This window comes from Oncorhynchus gorbuscha, linkage group LG24 (genome assembly GCF_021184085.1).
Source record: "Oncorhynchus gorbuscha isolate QuinsamMale2020 ecotype Even-year linkage group LG24, OgorEven_v1.0, whole genome shotgun sequence".
NCBI lineage: Eukaryota > Metazoa > Chordata > Actinopteri > Salmoniformes > Salmonidae > Oncorhynchus > Oncorhynchus gorbuscha.
Genome location: NC_060196.1, coordinates 25,603,276 through 25,624,970, shown reverse-complemented (window position 1 = coordinate 25,624,970; position 21,695 = coordinate 25,603,276). Strand labels below are relative to the sequence as shown.

At 43.2% G+C, this 21,695-nt stretch overlaps 2 long non-coding RNA genes across 3 annotated transcripts in view; one reads left to right on the top strand and one right to left on the bottom strand.

The window, feature by feature from the left end:
* Positions 1 to 9,120, top strand: part of LOC124012906 — a 71,722-nt gene extending 62,602 nt beyond the window's left edge. Inside the window, exon 5 of the long non-coding RNA XR_006834791.1 lies at positions 9,060 to 9,120. This is a non-coding gene — a long non-coding RNA (uncharacterized LOC124012906). The remainder of the gene's footprint in view (positions 1 to 9,059) is intronic.
* Positions 1 to 21,695, bottom strand: part of LOC124012907 — a 37,826-nt gene that overhangs the window by 5,207 nt on the left and 10,924 nt on the right. The window contains exons 4-5 of one of the 2 annotated variants that reach the window (XR_006834792.1): positions 21,572 to 21,668; positions 18,425 to 18,822 (exon numbers count right to left, since the gene is read on the bottom strand). This is a non-coding gene — a long non-coding RNA (uncharacterized LOC124012907). Of the gene's footprint in view, positions 1 to 18,424; positions 18,823 to 21,571; positions 21,669 to 21,695 lie in introns of those variants that run through there. The other variant, XR_006834793.1, reaches the window with a different exon arrangement.

Below are 21,695 nucleotides of genomic sequence, written 5' to 3'. Positions count from 1 at the left end.
TTCTATTTTGAAAACTCCATGTTCCATAGCCTCCCTTTGCTGGATTTAAAGGGATATGAACCAGATTCAGATCGCTTCCTCAAGGTGTCTACAGTCTTCAGACATAGTTTCAGGCTTTTATTTTGAAAACTGAGCCAGAACGATAACATTGCGTCAAGTGGTCACTTGAGTTTTGCTCGCGCAACAGAATTTGGACAGCCATTGTTTTCCTCTCTCCTACTGTGAAAGACATTTGCGGTTAATATATTATCGATTATATATTTTAAAAACAACCCGAGGATTGATTATAAAAAACGTTTGACATGTTTCTGTGGACATTATGGAAACTATTTTCCAGAAGAAAACCGTTACAGACGAGCTTCTTTTGTTGGCACTCCAATATGTCCCATAAACATCACAAATGGTCCTTTTGTTCAATTAGTTCCGTCGACATATATCCAAAATGTCCATTTATTTAGCGCATTTGATCCAGAAAAACACCTGTTCCAACTTGCGCAATGTCACTACAAAATATGTCAAAAGTTACCTGTAAACTTTGCCAAAACATTTCAAACTACTTTTGTAATACAACTTTAGGTATTTTTTAAAGTAAATAATCGATCAAATTGAAGACGGGATGATCTGTGTTCAATACAGGAAGAAAACAAACTGACGCTACCTTTCTGATCACGCGCCTCTATCTAACAGTACACAAAGGAAAAACCTCAACCAATTTCTAAAGACTGGTGACATCCAGTGGAAGTGGTAGGAACTGTAAGAAGGTCCCTTAGAAATCTCGATTCCCAATGAAAACACATTGAAAAGAGAGTGACCTCAAATAAAAATCGGAATGGTTTTTCCTAAGGGTTTCGCCTGCTACATAAGTTCTGTTTTACTCACAGACATGATTCAAACCGTTTGGGATTCGAAATGGTTGGTAGTCTGTTTGTTAACTTCGCTTTCGAAGACCTTAGAAAGGCAGGGTAGGATAGATATTGGTCTGTAGCAGTTTGGGTCTAGAGTGTCTCCCCCTTTGAACAGGGGGATGACCGTGGCAGTTTTCCAATCTTTGGGAATCTCAGACAATATGAAAGAGAGGTTGAACAGGCTAGTAATAGGGGTTGCAACAATTTCGGCAGATCATTTTAGAAAGAGAGGGCCCAGATTGTCTAGCCCGGCTGATTTGTAGTGGTCCAGATTTTGCAGCTCTTTCAGAAAATCAGCTATCTTGATTTGGGTGAAGGAGAAATGGGGGAGGCTTGGGCGAGTTGCTGTGGGGGTGGAGGGATATTGATCGGGGTAGGGGTAGCCAGGTGGAAAACTTGGCCAGCCGTAGAAAAATGCTTATTGAAATTCTCAATTATAGTGGATTTATTGGTGGTGACAGTGTTTCCTAGCCTCCCAGTGCAGTGGGCAGCTGGGAGGAGGTGCTCTTATTCTCCATGGACTTTACAGTGTCCCAAAACTTTTTGGAGTTTGTGCTACAGGGTGCAAATTTCTGCTTGAAAAAGCTAGCCTTAACTTTCCTAACTGCCTGTGTATATTGGTTCCTAACTTCCCTGAAAAGTTGCATATCATGGGGGCTGTTCGATGCTAATGCAGAACGCCACAGGATGTTTTTGTGCTGATCAAGGGCAGTCAAGTCTGGAGAGAACCAAGGGCTATATCTGTTCCTGGTTCTACATTTTTTGAAGGGGGGAATGGTTATTTAAGATGGTTCCGAAAGGCACTTTTAAAGAATAACCAGGCATCCTCTACTGATGGGATGAGGTCAATATCCTTCCAGGATACCCGGGCCAGGTCGATTAGAAAGGCCTGCTCGCTGAAGTGTTTCAGGGAGCGTTTGACAATGATGAGGGGTGGTCGTTTGACCACAGAACCATTACAGATGCAGGCAATGAGGCAGAGCGCTGAGATCTTGGTTGAAAACAGCAGAGGTGTATTTAGAGGGCAAGTTGGTTAGGATAATATCTATGAGGGTGCCCGTGTTTACGGATTTGGGGTTGTACCTGGTGGGTTTATTTTGTAATTTGTGTGAGATTGAGGGCATCAAGCTTAGACTGTAGGATGGCCGGGGTGTTAAGTTTAGGTCACCTAGCAGCACAAGCTCTGAAGATACATGGGGGGCAATCAATTCACATATGGTGTCCAGGGCACAGCTGGGAGCAGAGTATGGTCTATAGCAAGCAGCGGAGAGACTTGTTTCTGGAAAGGTGGATTTTTAAAAGTAGAAGCTCTAATTGTTTAGGATACAGACCTGGATAGTGAGACAGAACGCTGCAGGCTATCTCTGCAGTAGATTGCAACACCGCCCCCTTTGGCAGTTCTATCTTGTTGGAAAATCTTATAGTTAGGGATGGAATTTCAGGATTTTTGGTGGTCTTCCAAAGCCAGGATTCAGACACGGCTAGAACATCCAGGTTGGTAGAGTGTGCTAAAGCAGTGACTAAAACAAACTTAGGGAGGAAGCTTCTAATATGCATGAAACCAAGGCTTTTAAGGTTACAGAAGTCAACAAATGAGAGCACCCGGGGAGTAGGAGTGGGGCTAGACACTGCAGGGCCTGGATTAACCTCTACATAACCAGAGGAACAGAGGAGGAGTAGGATAAGGGTATTGCTAAAGGCTATCAGAACTGCTCGTCTAGTGCGTTCGGAACAGAGAGTAAAAGGAGCAGGTTTCTGGGCGTGATAGAATAGATTCAAGGCATAATGTACAGATAAAAGTATGGGAGGATGTGAGTACATTGGAGGTAAACCTAGGCATTGAGCAATGATGAGAGAGATGTTGTCTCTAGAGATTTAAACCAGGTGATGTCACCACATATGTGGGAAGTGGAACTAAATGGTTGGTTAAGACATATTGAGCAGGGCTAGAGGATCACTAGTGAAATAAGACAATAATCACTAACCAGGACAGTAATGGACAAGGCATATTGATATTAGGGTAGAGGCATGCGTAGCCGAGTGATCATAGGGTCCAGTGAGTATTTGGGCTGGCTGGAGACACAGCGATTCAGACAGCTAGCAGGCCGGGGATAGCAAGCTAGCAGAAGGGCCTTATGGAGGGACATCGCAACGGAGGAAAGTCTGTTTTAGCCTGCGCATGCGGTGACGTCGATAGACCAGTCGTGATGGATTAGTAGTGTTCCTAGTAGCAGAGGGGTCCAAGTCTAATTGGCAAAATAGGTATAGTGGCCCAAGGAATTGGACGAATAATCTATTCAGCTAACAGTCCAATATGCTCTAGACAGCTAGCTGGCCGTGGCTAACAGCTAGCGGGCCACGGCAGGCAGGCTAGCAGATGGGCATTCAGGGGACGTCGCAACGTAGGGGCCAGTTGAGTACCCCCTCGAGCAGATTACGTCGGTAGTCCAATCGTGAAGGGGAAATCAAAAGATATCAGCCAAGACCTGAGAAAAAAAATTGTAGACCTCCACAATTCTGGTTCATCCTTGGGAGCAATTTCCAAATGCCTGAAGGTACCACGTTCATCTGTACAAACAGCAGTATGCAAGAATAAGCACCATGGGACCAAGCATACGTTATATGTTATTGTTACAGGAATTAAATTCCTCTGTTTTAATAACCAATTAAAATGAATCACTCTGTCAATTCATAAGAGGTTGTAAGACCCTTATTGGTATAAAATGGACAGAGACCAGCCTTTGAAATCAACCAGCTGCGTTTATTCTCGTGAGTACTGCTCCTTACACATTTTGCCACAGGTTATAAACTTAAAATGACGTCATTAGTTTCGGTACCAGCCCGTGTCATCTCCGCTCTAGTACAATGGCTGTATGGTTCTCACATCGTCTCTCCCTATTAAGATGATATATGACTGAGCCTAGGACAGCTGGTGTAGATAAGCCTTCTAGCCAGTCTGGCTATAAGTTCATTCATTTCTACCATGGTACAGACAGTCATTGTTCTAATTCTTGATTATATTTACACACATTATATTTAATACTAGGATTAAAAAGAAAATTCATACATATACAGTAACATAATAGTATTCTGATTCGTACATATACAGTAACATAATAGTATTCTGATTAGTCAGTCCTGATTGAAATGTATACATAATTAGTCATCATTGATAAAAATTCCCTTAACAGTTATAGAGTTCTGTCCTACTATCCAGGCCTGTACCCAAACAATTTGAACTTCTACTTTTAAAGAAAACACCTCTCTAAAAACAAGTCTCTCACTGTTGCCACCTGCTATAGACCACCTTCTGCCCCCAGCTGTGCTCTGGACACCATATGTGAACTGATTGACCCCCATCTATCTTCAGAACTCATGCTGCTAGGCGACCTAAACTGGAACATGCTTAACACCCCAGCCATCCTACAATCTAAGCTTGATGCCCTCAGTCTCACACAAATTATCAATGAACCTACCAGGTACAACCCAAAGTCGTAAACACGGGCACCCTCATAGATATCATCCTAACCAACTTGCCTTCTAAATACACCTCTGCTGTTTTCAACCAAGATCTCAGCGCACTGCCTCATTGCCTGCATCTGTAATGGGTCAACGGTCAAACGACCTCCACTCATCACTGTCAAAAGCTCCCTGAAACACTTCAGCGAGCATGCCTTTCTAATCGACCTGGCCGGGATACCCTGGAAGGATATTGATCTCATCCCGTCAGTAGAGGATGCCTGTTTTGTTTTTTAAATGCCTTCCTCACCATCTTAAATAAGCATGCTCCATTCAAGAAATTTAGAACCAGGAACAGATATAGTCCTTGGATCTCTCCAGACCTGACTGCCTTTAACCAACAAAGAAACATCCTATGGCATTCTGCATTAGCATCGAACAGCCCCCGTGATATGCAACTATTCAGGGAAGCTAGAAACCAATATACACAAGCAGTTAGAAAAGCCAAGGCTAGCTTTTTCAAGCAGAAATTAGCTTCCTGCAACACAAACTCAAAAAGGTTCTGGGACACTGTAAAGTCCATGGAGAATAAGAACACCTCCTCCCAGCTGCCCACTGCACAGAAGATAGGAAACACTGTCACCGCCGATAAATCCACTATAATTGCTTTCCACCTGGCTACCCCTACCGCAGTCAACAGCACTGCACCCCCCACAGCAACTCGCCCAAGCCTTCCCCATTTCTCCTTCTCCCAAATCCAGTCAGCGAATGTTCTGAAAGAGCTGCAAAATCTGGACTCTTTAAGCCGGGCTAGAAAATCTGGACCCTTTCTTTCTAAAATGATCTGCCGAAATTGTTGCAAACCCCTATTACTCGCCTGTTCAACCTCTCTTTCATATTGTCTGAGATTCCCAAAGATTGGAAAGCTGCCATGGTCATCCCCCTGTTCAAAGGGGGAGACACTCTAGACCCAAACTGCTACAGGCCTATATCTATCCTACCCTGCCTTTCTAAGGTCTTCGAAAGCGAAGTTAACAAACACATTACCGACCATTTCGAATCCCACCATACCTTCTCCTCTATGCAATCTGGTTTCAGAGCTGGTCATGGGTGCACCTCAGCCATGCTCAAAGTACTAAACGATATCTTAACCGCCATCGATAAGAAACAATACTGTGCAGCCGTATTCATTGACCTGGCCAAGGCTTTCGACTCTGTAAATCACCACATCCTCATCGGCAGACTCGACAGCCTTGGTTTCTCAAATGATTGCCTCGCCTGGTTCACCAACTACTTCTCTGATAGAGTTCAGTGTGTCAAATCGGAGGGTCTGTTGTGCGGGCCTCTGGCAGTCTCTATGGGGGTGCCACAGGGTTCAATTCTTGGACTGACTCTCTTCTCTGTATATATCAATGATGTCACTTTTGCTGCTGGTGAGTCTCTGATCCACCTCTACGCAGACGACATCATTCTGTATACTTCTGGCCCTTCTTTGGACACTGTGTTAACAACCCTCCAGACGAGCTTCAATGCCATACATCTCTCCTTCCGTGGCCTCCAATTGCTCTTAAATACAAGTAAAACTAAATGCATGCTCTTCAACAGATCGCTGCCTGCACCTGCCCACCTGTCCAACATCACTACTCTGGATGGATATGTGAACAACTACAAATACCTAGGTGTCTGGTTAGACTGTAAACTCTCCTTCCAGACTCACGTGAAACATCTCCAATCCAAAGTTAAATCTAGAATTGGCTTCCTATTTCGCAACAAAGCATCCTTCACTCACGCTGCCAAACATACCCTTGTAAAACTGACCATCCTACCAATCCTCGACTTCGGCAATGTCATTTACAAAATAGCCTCCAATACCCTACTCAATAAATTGGATGCAGTCTATCACAGTGCCATCCGTTTTGTCACCAAAGCCCCATATACTACCCACCACTGCGACCTGTACGCTCTTGTTGGCTGGCCCTCGCTTCATACTCGTTCGCCAAACCCACTGGCTCCAGGTCATCTACAAGACTCTGCTAGGTAAAGTCCCCCCTTATCTCAGCTCGCTGGTCACCATAGCAGCACCCACCTGTAGCACGCGCTCCAGCAGGTATATCTCTCTAGTCACCCCCAAAACCAATTCTTTCTTTAGCCGCCTATCCTTCCAGTGCTGCCATTGACTGGAACAAACTACAAAAATCTCTGAAACTGGAAACACTTATCTCCCTTACTAGCTTTAAGCACCAGCTGTCAGAGCAGATCACAGGTTACTGCACCTGTACATAGCCCATCTATAATTTAGCCCAAACAACTACCTCTTTCCCTACTGTATTTATTTATTTTACTCCTTTGCACCCAATTTTTTCTATCTCTACTTTGCACATTCTTCCACTGCAAATCAACCATTCCAGTGTTTTACTTGCTATATTGTATTTACTTCGCCACCATGGCCTTTTTTTGCCTTTACCTCCCATATCTCACCTCACTTGCTCATATTGTATATAGACTTATTTTTCTACTGTATTATTGACTGTATGTTTGTTTCACTCCATGTGTAACTCTGTGTTGTTGTATGTGTCAAACTGCTTTGCTTTATCTTGGCCAGGTCGCAATTGTAAATGAGAACTTGTTCTCAACTTGCCTACCTGGTTAAATAAAGGTTAAATAAAAAATATGAAAAATAAAAATACTGCTCAAGAAGGAGGCGTGTTCTGTCTCCTGGAGATGAACGTACTTTTGTGTGAAAAGTGCAAATCAATCCCAGAACAACAGCAAAGGACCTTGAGGGGGAAACAGATACAAAAGTATCTATATCCACAGTAAAACGAGTCCTATATCGACATAACCTGAATGGCCGTTCAGCAAGGAAGAAGCCACTGCTCCAAAACCGCCCTAAAAAAAAGCCAAACTACAGTTTGCAATTACACAAAGATCACAAAGAGACAAAGATTGTACTTTTTGGAGAAATGTCCTCTGGTCTGATGAAACAAAAATAGAACTGTTTGGCATAATGACCGTCGTTATGTTTGGAGGAAAAAGGGGGTGGCTTGCAAGCCGAAGAACACCATCCCAACCGTGAAGCATCGGGGTGGCAGCATCATGTTGTGGGGGTGCTTTGCAGGGGGGACTGGTGCACTTCACAAAATAGATGGCTTCATGAGGCAGGAAAATGATGTGGATATATTGAAGCAACATCTCAAGACATCAGTCAGGAAGTTAAAGCTTGGTCGCAAATGGGTCTTCCAAATGGACAATGACCCTAAGTATACTTCCAAAGTTGAGGCAAAATTGCTTAAGGACAACAAAGTCAAGGTATTGGAGTGGCCATCACAAAGCTCTGACCTCAATCCAAATAGAAAAGTTGTGGGCAGAACTGAAAAGGTGTGTGCGAGCAAGGAGGCCTACAACCCTGACTCAGGTACACCAATTCTGTCAGGAGGAATGGGCCAAAATTCACTCTACTTATTGTGGGAAGCTTCTGGAAGGCTACCCAAAGTGTTTGACCCAAGTTAAACAATTTAAAGGCAATGCTACCACATACTAATTGAGTTTATGTAAACTTCTGACCCACTGGGAATGTGATGAAAGAAATAAAAGTGTAATATATCATTCTCTACTATTATTCTGACATTTCACATTCTTAAAATAAAGTAACTGAGCTAAAACAGGGAATTGTTAGAAGGATTAAATGTCAGGAATTGTGAAAAACTGAATTTAATTTAAATGTATTTGGCTAAGGTTTATGTAAATTTTTGACTTCAACTGTACAGTATATATTCAATTTTAATGTTTTCCACCAAGTTTTGTAAACAGGGGAGAAGGGGGTAGGGGCATAGTAATTTATATATATATGTATGTATATATATATATAGTACCAGTCAAACGTTTGGACACACCGACTCATTCAAGGGTTTTTCTTTATTTTTACTATTTTTTACATTGTAGAATAATAGTAAAGACATCAAAACTATGAAATAACACATAGTAAAAAGTGTTAAACAAATGTTAAACAAATCAAATATATTTTAGTCACACTTCGCCTCGTCACCTGGAATGCATTTCATAAAGGTCAGTCAATCTGAAAATTTTAAAGAACTTTGAAAGTTTCTTCAAGTGCAGTCGCAAAAACCATCAAGCAATATGATGAAACTGGCTCTCATGAGGACCGCCATAGGAAAGGAAAACCCAGAAAGGAAAACCCAGAGCTAGAGTTACCAGCCTCAGAAATTGCAGCCCAAATAAATGCTTCACAGGGTTCAAGTAACAGACACGTCTCAACATCAACTGTTCAGAGGAGATTGTGTTAATCAGGCCTTCATGGTCGAATTGCTGCAAAGAAACCACTACTAAAGGGCACCAATAAGAAGAAGAGACTTCCTTAGGCCAAGATATACGAGCAATGGACATTAGACAAGTGGAAATCAGTTCTTTGGTCTGATGAGTCCAAATTTGGCATTTTTGGTTCCAACCCCCGTATCTCTGTGAGATGCAGAGTAGGTGAACGGATGATTTCCGCATGTGTGGTTCCCACTGTGAAGCATGGAGGAGGAGGTGTGATGGTGTTTTGCTGGTGACACTGTCTGTGATTTATTTTGAATTCAAGGCACACTGAACCAACATGGCTACCACAGCATTCTGCAGCGATACACCATCCCATCTTTTTTGCACTTAGTGGGACTATCATTTGTTTTTCAACAGGACAATGACCCAAAACACACCTCCAGGCTGTGTAAGGGCTATTTGACCAAGAAGGAGAGTGATGGAGTGCTGCATTAGATGACCTGGCATCCACAATCACCCGACCTCAACCCAATTTAGATGAGTGAAGGAAAAGCAGCCAACAAGTGCACAACATATGTGGGAACGCCTTCAAGACTGTTGGAAATGCATTCCAGGGGAAGCTGGTTGAGAGAATGCTATGAGTGTGCAAAGCTGTCATGTATATACATGTACAGTGCCTACGGAAAGTAATCAGACCCCTTAAATTTTTCCACATTTTGTTGTGTTACAGCCTTCTTCAAATATTGATTTAAAAAAATGACAACTCAGCAATCTACACACATTAAATACCTCATAATGACAAAGCAAAAACAGGTTTTTAGTAATTTTCTTCAAATGTATTAAAAATAAAAACTCAAACACCTTATTTACGTAAGTATTCAGACCCTTTGCTATTTGACTCGGAACTGAGCTCAGGTGCATCCTGTTTCCATTGATCATCCTTGAGATGTTTCTACAACTTGATTGGAGTCCAACTGTGGTAAATTCAATTGATTGGACATGATTTGGAAAGGCACACACCTGTCTATATAAGGTCCCACAGTTGAAAGTGCATGTCAGAGCAAAAACCAAGCCATGATCTGGTGAAGGGTACCAAAACATTTCGGCAGAATTGCAGGTCCCCAAGAACACAGTGGCTTCCATCATTCTGAAATGGAATACATTTGGAACCACCAAAACTTTTCCTAGAAGTGGCCGCCCGTCCAAACTGAGCAATCGGGAGAGAAGGCCCTTGGTCAGGGAGGTGACCAAGAACCCGATGGTCACTCTGACTGAGCTCTAAAGTTCCTCTGTGGAGATGGGAGAACATTCTAGAAGGACAACCATCTCTGCAGCACTCCCCCAATTAGGCGTTTATGGTAGAGTGGCCAGACGGAAGCCACTCCTCCGTAAAAGGCACATGACAGCCCGCTTGGAGTTTGCCAAAAGACTCTCAGACAATGAGAAACAAGATTCTCTGGTCTGATGAAACCAAGATTGAACTCTTGTGCCTGAATGCCAATCGTCGCGTCTGGAGGAAACCTGGCACCATCCCTATGGTAAAGCATGGTGGTGGCAGCATCATGCTGTGGGGATGTTTTTTAGCGGCAGGGACTGGAAGACCAATCAGGATCGAGGAAAAGATGAACGGAGCAAAGTACTGAGAGATTCTTGATGAAAACCTGCTCCAGAGTGCTCTGGACCTCATACTGGGGCGAAGGTTCACCTTCCAACAGGACAACGACCCTAAACACATAGCCAAGACAACCCAGGAGTGGCTTTGGGACAAGTTTCTGAATTTCCTTGAGTGGCCCAGCCAGAGCCTAGACTTGAACCCGATCGAACATCTCTGGAGAGACCTGAAAATAGCTGTGTAGCAAAGCTCCCCATCCATCCTGACAGAGCTTAAGAGGATCTGCAGAGAAGAATGGGAGGACCTCCCCAAATACAAGCTTGTAGCGTCATACCCAAGACTCGATGCTTTAATCACTACCAAAGGTGCTTCTAGAATCAAATCAAATCAAATGTATTCATATAGCCCTTCGTACATCAGATGATATCTCAAAGTGCTGTACAGAAACCCAGCCTAAAACCCCAAACAGCAAGCAATGCAGGTGTAGAAGCACGGTGGCTAGGAAAAACTCCCTAGAAAGGCCAAAACCTAGGAAGAAACCTAGAGAGGAACCAGGCCATGTGGGGTGGCCAGTCCTCTTCTGGCTGTGCCGGGTGGAGATTATAACAGAACATGGCCAAGATGTTCAAATGTTCATAAATGACCAGCATGGTCAAATAATAATAAGGCAAAACAGTTGAAACTGGAGCAGCAGCACGGCCAGGTGGACTGGGGACAGCAAGGAGTCATCATGTCAGGTAGTCCTGAGGCATGGTCCTCGGGCTCAGGTCCTCCGAGGGAGAGAAAGAAAGAGAGAATTAGAGAGAGCACACTTAAATTCACACAGGACACCGAATAGGACAGGAGAAGTACTTCAGATATAACAAACTGACCCTAGCCCCCCGACACAAACTACTGCAGCATAAATACTGGAGACTGAGACAGGAGGGGTCAGGAGACACTGTGGCCCCATCCGAGGACACCCCCGGACAGGGCCAAACAAGAAGGATATAACCCCACCCACTTTGCCAAAGCACAGCCCCCACACCACTAGAGGGATATCTTCAACCACCAACGGCACAACCCAAGGGGAAAGTACTTAGTAAAGGGTCTGAATACTTACATAAATTTTTTTATATATAAATTATTTTTTTAAATTGCAAAAACCTGTTAATGCTTTGTCATTATGGGGTATTGTGTGTTGATTTATGAGGGGGGAGGGGGACGATTTATTCAATTTTAGAATAAGGCCGTAATGTAATAAAATGTGGAAAAGGTCTGAATACTTTCCGAATTCACTGTATAAAGGGAGATTAGAAATAATGTAAGTAATATTATTTGAGAGACATCGATTCTATCTGCTAATTTCATAGCTGATCTACCTCCTTAAAAAAATATTTAAAAAAAGAATTGTCTTGGATAAAGTATACATGAACCATAGTGTCAGACTTGTATCTTTGCATCATTGCCATGAGCAACCAATGACCATTGAGACCCCTGGAGGGACAGTCCCTATTGGCCGGCTTTGTGCCATGACCACTAATATGGTCCAATGAGAAGAAGTTATGTATGTTTCATATGTTTCACCTGGGACTTTCAAGTTAACTGCCCAGCTGATGAAGACTTGCATGTGTAATAGAAGTCTTTTTAGATACAGAGAGAGCTTTGATAGTCATCTTGTTTTAGTTAGTGTTCATTGTGTGTTGCAAATCATTAAAAACAAAACAGTGGTATGGATTGTTATGAACATGTTTCATTTCAATAAAGTTACATCTATAAAATGTTATTCATTTGGTTGTTCCAATTATTTTACTGGTAAAGGAAACTGTAATATTCAGTGTCACTTAATTATGTAAATCATCAATGTACATTATGCATATATTTTACAATAACTACAATAACTGAAAAGATATACAGTCAGGTCCAAAATGATTGGAACCCTTGATAAAGATAAGAAAACAATACTATAAAATAAATAATACAAATGCTGAGCTATATGTTGACACACAGTGCATTCGGGAAGTACTCAGACACCTTCACTTTTTCCACATTTTGTTACGTTACAGCATTTTTCTAAAATGGATTGAATTGTTTTTTTTACCTCATCAATCTACACACAATACCCCATAATGACAAAGCAAAAACAGGTTGTTTGATTTTTTTGCAGATGTATAAAAAATACAAAACTGAAATATCACATTCACATAAGTATTCAGACCCTTTACTCAGTACTTTGTTGAAGCACCTTAAGCAGCGATTACAGCCTCGAGTCTTCTTGGGTATGATGCTACAAGCTTGGCACACCTGTATTTGGGGAGTTTCTTCCATTCTTCCCTGCAGATCCTGTCAAGCTCTGTCAGGTTCAATGGGGAGCATCGCTGCACAGCTATATTCAGGTCTCTCCAGAGATGTTCAATGGGGAGCAAGTCCGGGCTCAGGCTGGGCCACTCAAGGACATTCAGAGACATCTGGAGAACTCAGCGGTTGTGGGCGGCGCAGTTGCAGTACCAGGCGGTGATACAGCCCAACAGGATGCTCTCAATTGTACATCTGTAAAAGATTATGTTTTTAGTGACAAGACTAATTTCATCAGCCTCCTGAGGTTAAAGAGACACTGTTGCGCCTTCTTCACCACACTGTCTGTGTGGGTAGACAATTTCAGTTTGTCAGTAATGTGTATGCCGAGGAACTTAACTTTCCACCTTCTCCACTACTGTCCCATAGATGTGGATAGGGGGGTGCTCCCTCTGCTGTTTCCTGAAGGACACGATCTTCTCCTTTGTTTTGTTGACGTTGAGTGAGAGGTTTTTAGGTGATGGCGCCAGAGGAGATGGCCGACGTTTTACGGTCTCCTAACCAATTGTGCTATTATGTGGGGGTTTTTGCAATATTTGTAAATTCTTTTGTACATAGTGTTTCTGCAACTGTATATTACGGAAGAAAAGAGATTCTGGATATCAAGACATTTGTAAACAACAGCTGGTGCACGAAATCTAAGGAAGTCTCTATATATTGTGATAAAATGCAGGCCACACTACTTGCCTAGAGAGTTCTCAGCTATACTTTACGTGGCTGTTTATTTACCACCACAGACAGATGCTGACACTAAGACCCCACTCAGTCAGCTGTATAAGGAAATAAGCAAACAGGAAACCACTCACCCAGAGGCGGCGCACCTAGTGGCTGGAGACTTTAACGCACGGAAACTAAAATCAGTTCTACCAAATCTCTATCAACATGTTAAATGTGCAACCAGAGGGAAAAAAGTCTAGATCACCTGTACTCCACACACAGAGATGCGTACAAAGCTCTCCCTCACCCTCCATTTGGTAAATCCGACCACAACTCTATCCTCCTGATTCCTGCTTACAAGCAAAAATGAACGCAGGAAGCACCAGTATCTCGGTCTATAAAAAAATGGTCAGATGAAGCAGATGCTAAACTACAGGACTGCTTTGCTATCACAGACTGGAACATGTTCCGGGATTTTTCCAATGACATTGAGGAATACACCACATCAGTAGCTGGGTTTATCAATAAATGCATTGAGGACGTCGTCCCCACAGTGACTGTAGGTACATACCCCAACCAGAAGCCATCGATTACAGGCAACATTCGCACTGAGCTAAAGGGTAGAGCTGACACTTTCAAGGTGCGGGACTCTAAAACGGAAGCTTACAAGAAATCCCGCTATGCTCTGCGACGAACCATCAAACAGGCAAAGCGTCAATACAGGGCTAAGATTGAATCATACTACACCGGCTCCAATGCTCGTCGGATGTGGCAGGGCTTGCAAACTATTACAGACTACAAAGGGAAGCACAGCCGAGAGCTGCCCAATGACACGAGCCTACCAGACGAGCTAAATCACTTCTATGCTCACTTCGAGGCAAGCAACACTGAGGCATGCATGAGAACATCAGCTGTTCCCCGGATGACTGTGTGATCACGCTCTCCGTAGCCGACGTGAGTAAGACCTTTAAACAGGTCAACATACACAAGGCTGCGGGACCAGATGGATTACCAGGATGTGTGCTCCGGGCATGTGCTGACCAACTGGCAGGTGACTTCACTGACATTTTCAACATGTCCCTGATTGAGTCTGTAATACCAACATGCTTCAAGCAGACCACCATAGTCCCTGTGCCCAAGAACACGAAGGGAACCTGCCTAAATGACTACAGACCCGTAGCACTCACGTCCGTAGCCATGAAGTGCTTTGAAAGGCTGGTAATGGCTCACATCAACACCATTATCCCAGAAACCCTAGACCCACTCCAATTTGCATACCGCCCAAATAGATCCACAGATGATGCAATCTCTATTGCATTCCACACTGCCCTTTCCCACCTGGACAAAATGAACACCTATGTGAGAATGCTGTTCATTGACTACAGCTCAGCGTTTAGCACCATAGTACCCTCAAAGCTCATCACCAAGCTAAGGATCCTGGGACTAAACACCTCCCTCTGCAACTGGATCCTGGACTTCATGACAGGCTGCCCCCAGGTGGTGAGGGTAGGTAGCAACACATCTGCCATGCAGATCCTCAACACTGGAGCTCCCCAGGGGTACGTGCTCGGTCCCCTCCTGTACTCCCTGTTCACCCACGACCCAAGTCTAGGACAAAAAGGCTTCTCAACAGTTTTTACCCCCAAGCCATAATACTCCTGAACATCTAACCAAATGGTTAACCGGGCTATCTGCATCGTGTCCCACCACCCGCCAACCCCTCTTTTTACGCTTCTGCTACTCTCTGTTCATCATATATGCATAGTCACTTTAACGATACCTACATGTACATACTACCTCAATAAGCCTGACTAACAGGTGTCTGTATATAGCCTTGCTACTCTTTTTTCAAATGTCTTTTTGCTGTTGTTTTATTTCTTTACACACACACACACACACACACACACACACACACACACACACACACACACACACACACACACACACACACACACACACACACACACACACACACACACACACACACACACACACACACACACACACACACACACACACACACACACACACACACAATTGGTTAGAGCCTGTAAGTAAGCATTTCACTGTAACCTGTTGTATCCGGCTCACGTGACAAATAAACTTTGATTTAATTTGATATTTTCCTGATACCACACTCCGAGAGACCTCACCTCCTTCCTGTAGGCTGTCTCGTCATTCTTGGTAATCAAGCCTACTACTGTTGTGTCGCTTGCAAACTTGATGATTGAGTTGGAGGCATGTATGGCCACGCAGTCATGGTCGAACAGGGAGTACATGAGGGGGATGAGCACACACCCTTGTGGGGCCCCAGTGTTGAGCATCGGGGAGATGTTGTTTCCTACCTTCACCACCTGGGGGCGGCCCGTCAGGAAGTCCAGGATCCAATTGCACAGGGTGGGGTTGAGACCCAGAGCCTCAAACTTAATGATGAGCTTGGAGGGTACTATGGTGTTGAATGCTATAGTCAATGAACAGTATTCTTACATAGGTGTTCCTCTTGTCCAGATGGGACAGGGCAGTGTGCAGTGTGATGGCGATTGCATCGTCTGTGGACCTATTGGAGCGGTATGCAAATTGAAGTGGGTCTAGGGTGACTGGTAAGGTGGAGGTGATATGATCCTTGACTAGTCTCTCAAAGCACTTCATGATGACAGAAGTGAGTCCTACGGGGAGATAGTCATTTAGTTCAGTTACCTTTGCTTTCTTGGGAACAGGAACAATGGTGGCCATCTTGAAGCATGTGGGGACAGCAGACTGGAATATGTCAGTAACCACACCAGCCAGCTGGTCTGTCCATGCTCTGAGGATGCGTCTAGGCATGCCGTCTGGGCAAGCAGCTTTGCCAGGGTTAACACGTTCAAATGTCTTACTCACGTCGACCATGGAGAATGAGTGCCCACAGTCCTTGGCAGCGGGCCGCGTCGGTGGCACTGTATTATCCTCAAAGCGGGCAAAGAAGGTATTAAGTTTGTCTGGAGGCAAGACGTCCGTGTCCGTGACGTGGCTGGTTTTTCATTTGTAGTCCGTGATTATCTGCCACATACGTCTCGTGTCTGAGCCGTTGAATTGCGACTCCACTTTGTCTCTATACCGACATTTTTCTTGTTTGATTGCCTTGTGGAGGGATAAACTACACTGTTTATATTCGGCCTATTCCCAGTCACCTTTCCATGGTTAAATGCGGTGGTTCGCGCTTTCAGTTTAGAAGGAATGCTGCCATCTATCCACGGTTTCCGGTTAGGGTAAGTTTGAATAGTCACAGTAGGTAAAACATCTCCTATACACTTCCTTATAAACTCACTCACCAAATCAGCGTATATGGCGGTATTATTCTCAGAGCCTACCCGGAACAAATCCCGGACCACGTGATCAAAATTGATTGTGAGGTATTCAAGTTCAGGTGAACAAAAGTACTTGAGTTCCTGTATGTTGTTACAATTACACCATGAGTCGTTAATCATGAAACATACACCCCCACTCCTTCTTCTTCCCGGAGAGATATTTATTCCTGTAGGAGTGACGCACTGAGAAGCCAGGTGTATCGACTCCGACAGCATATCCCAAGAGAGCCATGTTTCCGTGATACAGAGTATGTTACAATATCTGATGTCTCTCTGGAAAGCAAACTTTGGCCTGATTTCGTCGACCTTGTTATCTAGGGACTGGACATTAGCGAGTAATATATTCGGGAGCAGTGGGTTGTGTGCACGCCTCTGAAGTCTGACCAGAAGACCGCTCCGTCTTCCTTTTGTCTGGCGGAATTGTTTTGGGTTGGCCTCTGGAATTAGTTAAAATGCCCTCGGTGGTGCGGACAAAGGATCCGCTTCAGGAAAGTTGTAATTCCTGGTCGTTGTGCTGGTAAGTTGACGTCACTCTGATATCCTGTAGTTCTTGAAGAAAAAGAAACGCACACCGATTAAGACGAGGTAGAAAACTTGAAAATAAAAGAGAGCCGCACACTCTAGGAGCTCAGATGCAAAAATTTAATTACCAACGTTTCGACAGCCAAGCTGTCTTCATCAGGGTATAGTCACAAACACTGCGGGATGACTCGTTTATATAGTGTCAAAAGACACAGGTGTCTGTAATCATGGCCAAGAGTGGGCTAATATTATTGGTTAATAATCAAATATTAAAATGTCATACAAAGAACAGCATACAAACAACAAATGGATAGCATACGATCATAGATGAATTTGACTACACAAGCTTACAAACAATTACAATGGCAAAGTCACAATAATCACAAGAATGGCTTCAGATCAAAGTCTACGTTGAGACCAAACAAGGGAAGGAGGGGGAACAAGGGTCTTTAAGTTAAAGATCCAGGCAGCCTCTCGTTTTAACAATAAATTATCAAGGTCACGCCCTCTCCTAGGGAGGGTGACATGTTCGATGCCAATATAATGCAGAGACGAAATAAAGTGGTCTGCCTCCAAGAAGTGGGCCGCAACTGGGTAAGTAAAGTTTTTACACCTAATGGTGCTACGATGCTCTGAGATACGTACTTTTAATTTGCGCTTTGTTTTACCTACATAATTTTTTACCATAGTTCTTCCCAGCTATATGTAATAACACTTAAGATTTTCTGGGCTAACAATGTAAGAAAAAACTAAATACTGCAAAGTTTCCCAAGGACTAGAAGCAAGACAGCCCTCTCTGTCTTTTCTGCACGGAGGTGCAAGGTGTACGATCGCCCATTCCCATGAGCGTGTCACCCTATAGAAACATCTCAAGGATGATCAATGGAAACAGTATGCACCTGGGCTCAATTTCGAGTTATTTTGAGTCAATTTCGAGTGATGTTGGCTGACAATCTGTTAGCTACGCTGTCCTAACGAACCACATAGCATATCGTTACAGCAGAATCCCAGCTAGCAATGAGGAATCGGCCCTCTTCTGGGAGGCCGGAACTGATTGAATTCGCCCAGAATCGGGTGTCGGACTCGGCCCGGAATCAAAATGAATGACTGCCCAGAATCAGCCCAAGTACATCGGGCCGTTTCCTCTACCCAAATTCAGCTAACATCTTACCAGAATCTCCCCAGTAGCGGTCCGATGCAAATTTAAATAAATGTATACAAAATTACCCAATTTAGTCATTTTAGTTCTACTATTATACATACAAAGTATACCCATCCACAAAAAAACTGAGGAAACACCATACACCTGGTGACCGTGTTAGCGGGCATGCGCCTGGCCCGCAGGACCTCCCCTAACTCGGACGATGCTGTGTCAATTGTGCATCGCCTCATGGGTCTCCTGGTTGAGGCAAGCACGGGACTCGAGACAGCATCTGTAGCAACGCAGTTTGTACTGCGATGCAGTGTCTTAGACTGCTGCGCTACTCAGGAGTGTAATGAACACAAAGGGAGACAGAGAGCTGGTTTCAAGCGCAGGGCGCAGCAGGTGTTTATTGGTAAAGGACCACATGAGGAGGCAGGTAGCTGGGTCCAGGGGCAGGCAGAATGTCATACACAGGGGGTCCAAAAAGGCAATAGTACAGGCATGGAAAAGGCTTGTAACGTCATCCGGGAGATCAGGCAATAGGTTGTTAACAGGAAATCCGATAGGCTAAAGTACAGGCAGGGAATAGGCAAAAGGCATTGTTAGTGAGGCAGGCAGAAACTACCATACACAGGAGGAGTAAATCACGGGAAAAACAGAGCTCCGAATAGAAGTGTGTCACAAAATAAACAATACGTCACAATGACGGGATGCAAAGAACTGAACTATATAATGTGTGATAATGACATACAAGTGTGTGAACAGGTAATCAAAATTCAGGTGATTGGGATCTGGAGAGTGAGCTGCGTTCAGGGGATCTATGTGCTTGAGAGTGTGAGCTGGAAAGTGGACTGGAAAGTGAGCTGTGTCCAGGGGATCTACGTGTTTGAGAGTGAGTTGGAAGCAGATGTTACAGGGAGGCTCCATCCACAAAGTTTTTAATGCTTATCAATTGACTTGCACAAAGTATAACAATTCTAAAATACTACACAGGACTCTTAAAGAATTTCATTTAAATGTAAAAAAAAAATGATCACAGAAACAATTAGAAAACATGGAAAAATAAATAATGAAATGTTAATTATTTAAAGCAGCCCTCATCTGCCAGAGAGTGGTCCCAATCCGCCGAGCCCCAAATAATACATTTGGGCCAGATAACTCACACCAGAATCGAACCGAGCTCAATCCCCGCATCCTAGCCATAAGTAATACTGACGTCGAGTCTGACTCTCAGCCAAGTTCCACGACTCTACCCAACGTTTATTGACAAGATTATTCCCGTCATTCTTAGCTTAGCTGCCTCATCCCCATACTGTTTACATTTATTTACTTTTCTGCTCTTTAGATAAATGGTAAATGGTATAGTCGTTGTGCATTCTCAATGGACATTCGGGTCCTTTCGTAAATTCGCTCTGACTATCTACAGTACTCTGATTTCAGAGCACTCTCCTCTGAGTGTCATGAATTTATGAGCGCTCAACCCCCATTGAATATGGCTGGTGTCAGTAAACTTCAGAGTAACGTAATTTACAGTCACAGTCACCAACGCTCTGGAAAACTGCCTAACCAGCTCTGCTAGGGCGAGTAAAATGGTCAGAGTGGTCTCATTTGTGTCTGGAAGTAGCTAGCAAGCTAGCCAACGTTAGCTTGGGTGCTTGACTGCCAGAAGATCAGAAAGCCAAAGGCTGGAGTGTCCAGTGTGCGCTCCGAGAGCGAAAGCTCTCAATTTACAAACAGACAATCTGACTACGCTCTGAATTTACAAGTGCACTCTGGCACTCCAGATTGAATTTAGGAACACACGTAAAGTTGTAAAATGTTTAGCTAGTCATTTGTTATGCCAACTAGCTTGCAAGAGGTTGCATAGCAACAGCATCAACTTCCGTTAGACAAGTGAAGAGAGAGTACGCTCAACTGAAAGCATAATGTTCGTTTACAGTATACTAAAATTAACTATGTAGTATATACTCATTAAGTGTGCAGTATACGTATGTTAGTATGGGTATTCGCACGCAGCTCTGGTTAACTCTGCCAGGAGGCTGAAACTTGGCTGCAAGTGGCTCTTCCAGCAAGACACTTAACCCCAAGAAAACATAATCTACAAATAAATGATGAATTGACCACAAAACCAATATTTTGCAATGGCCATCTCAGTCTCTTGACTTGAACCCCATTGAAAACCTGTGGTTTGAATTGAAGAGGGCAGTCCATAAACACAGACAAAGGATATCAAGGATCTGGAAAGATTCTGAATGGAGGAATGGTCTAAGATCCCTCCCGATGTGTTCTCCAATCTCATAAAACATATTACAAAAAGGCTCAGTGTCGTTATCCTCGCAAGGTGAAGTATTGAAAACAGGGGTGACAATAATTTTGAGCCCTATCTTTAAAAAATATATATATATTACTTGTTAAACTAAATGTATTTCTCTGAACAATAAAACATAATTTTCAAATGTTTTTGAGCATACAATAGCTCAGCATTTCGAGCTAGCAGTATATCGCTGCAGCTGTACATAGTCTATTGGTAAATAGCCCACCCAATTTTACCTACCTCATCCCCATACTGTTTACATTTATTTACTTTTCTGCTCTTTAGCACACCAATATGTCTACAATGTACATGGCCGTCTGATCATTTATCATCTCCAGTAAAAACATCCAGTGGAACAACCACTTTACAATTGTCATGCAGGTGAAAAACCCAAAAAGCGACTTAACAGAAACAGAGTTTATTTAAATCCAAACAGGGAATACCAAAAATCCTCTAGTCATGCAGACTTTGCACAGGCCAATAGAGCCACCTGCTATATAGACTCTCAAAGGAATAAATTTTTTCTGTTTTACTGACTTGTTAATTGTTTACTCCATGTGTAACTCTGTGTTGTCTGTTCACACTGCCATGCTTTATCTTGGCCAGGTCGCAGTTGCAAATGAGAACTTGTTCTCAACTAGCCTACCTGGTTAAATAAAGGTGAAATAAAATAAAATAAAATAAATAAAAATATGATTTATTTTATAGTCTTAGGAATTTTTTTGCTCATCTTTATCAAGTGGGCCAATAATTTTGGACCTGCAGGATACATATCATTTTCTTTTACTGAAAACAAAAATAAATTAAACAAAAGAAATCTCTTGTGCCATAAATTGTGCTAATATATTGTACAAAAATGAATTGAATAAATTAAAATTAGTCTCTAATTACTCTTATTTTCTCTAACTCACAAACTAATTCTGAAATATTTAAGGAGAGCAAGGTATTTTGTTTAATTTCAAAAAGGATTAACATTTTATAAAAGCAGAATATTTCAGTCACCTTACATTATTCAGCCTTGCAGGCAGCTTGGTGGTTTTCCTGGCCCTCTGCTAGTGGTGGTGCATCCTGGGACAGTTGATATTGATTGTGCCATTTGCTGAGGACACAGACCGAGACACATTAG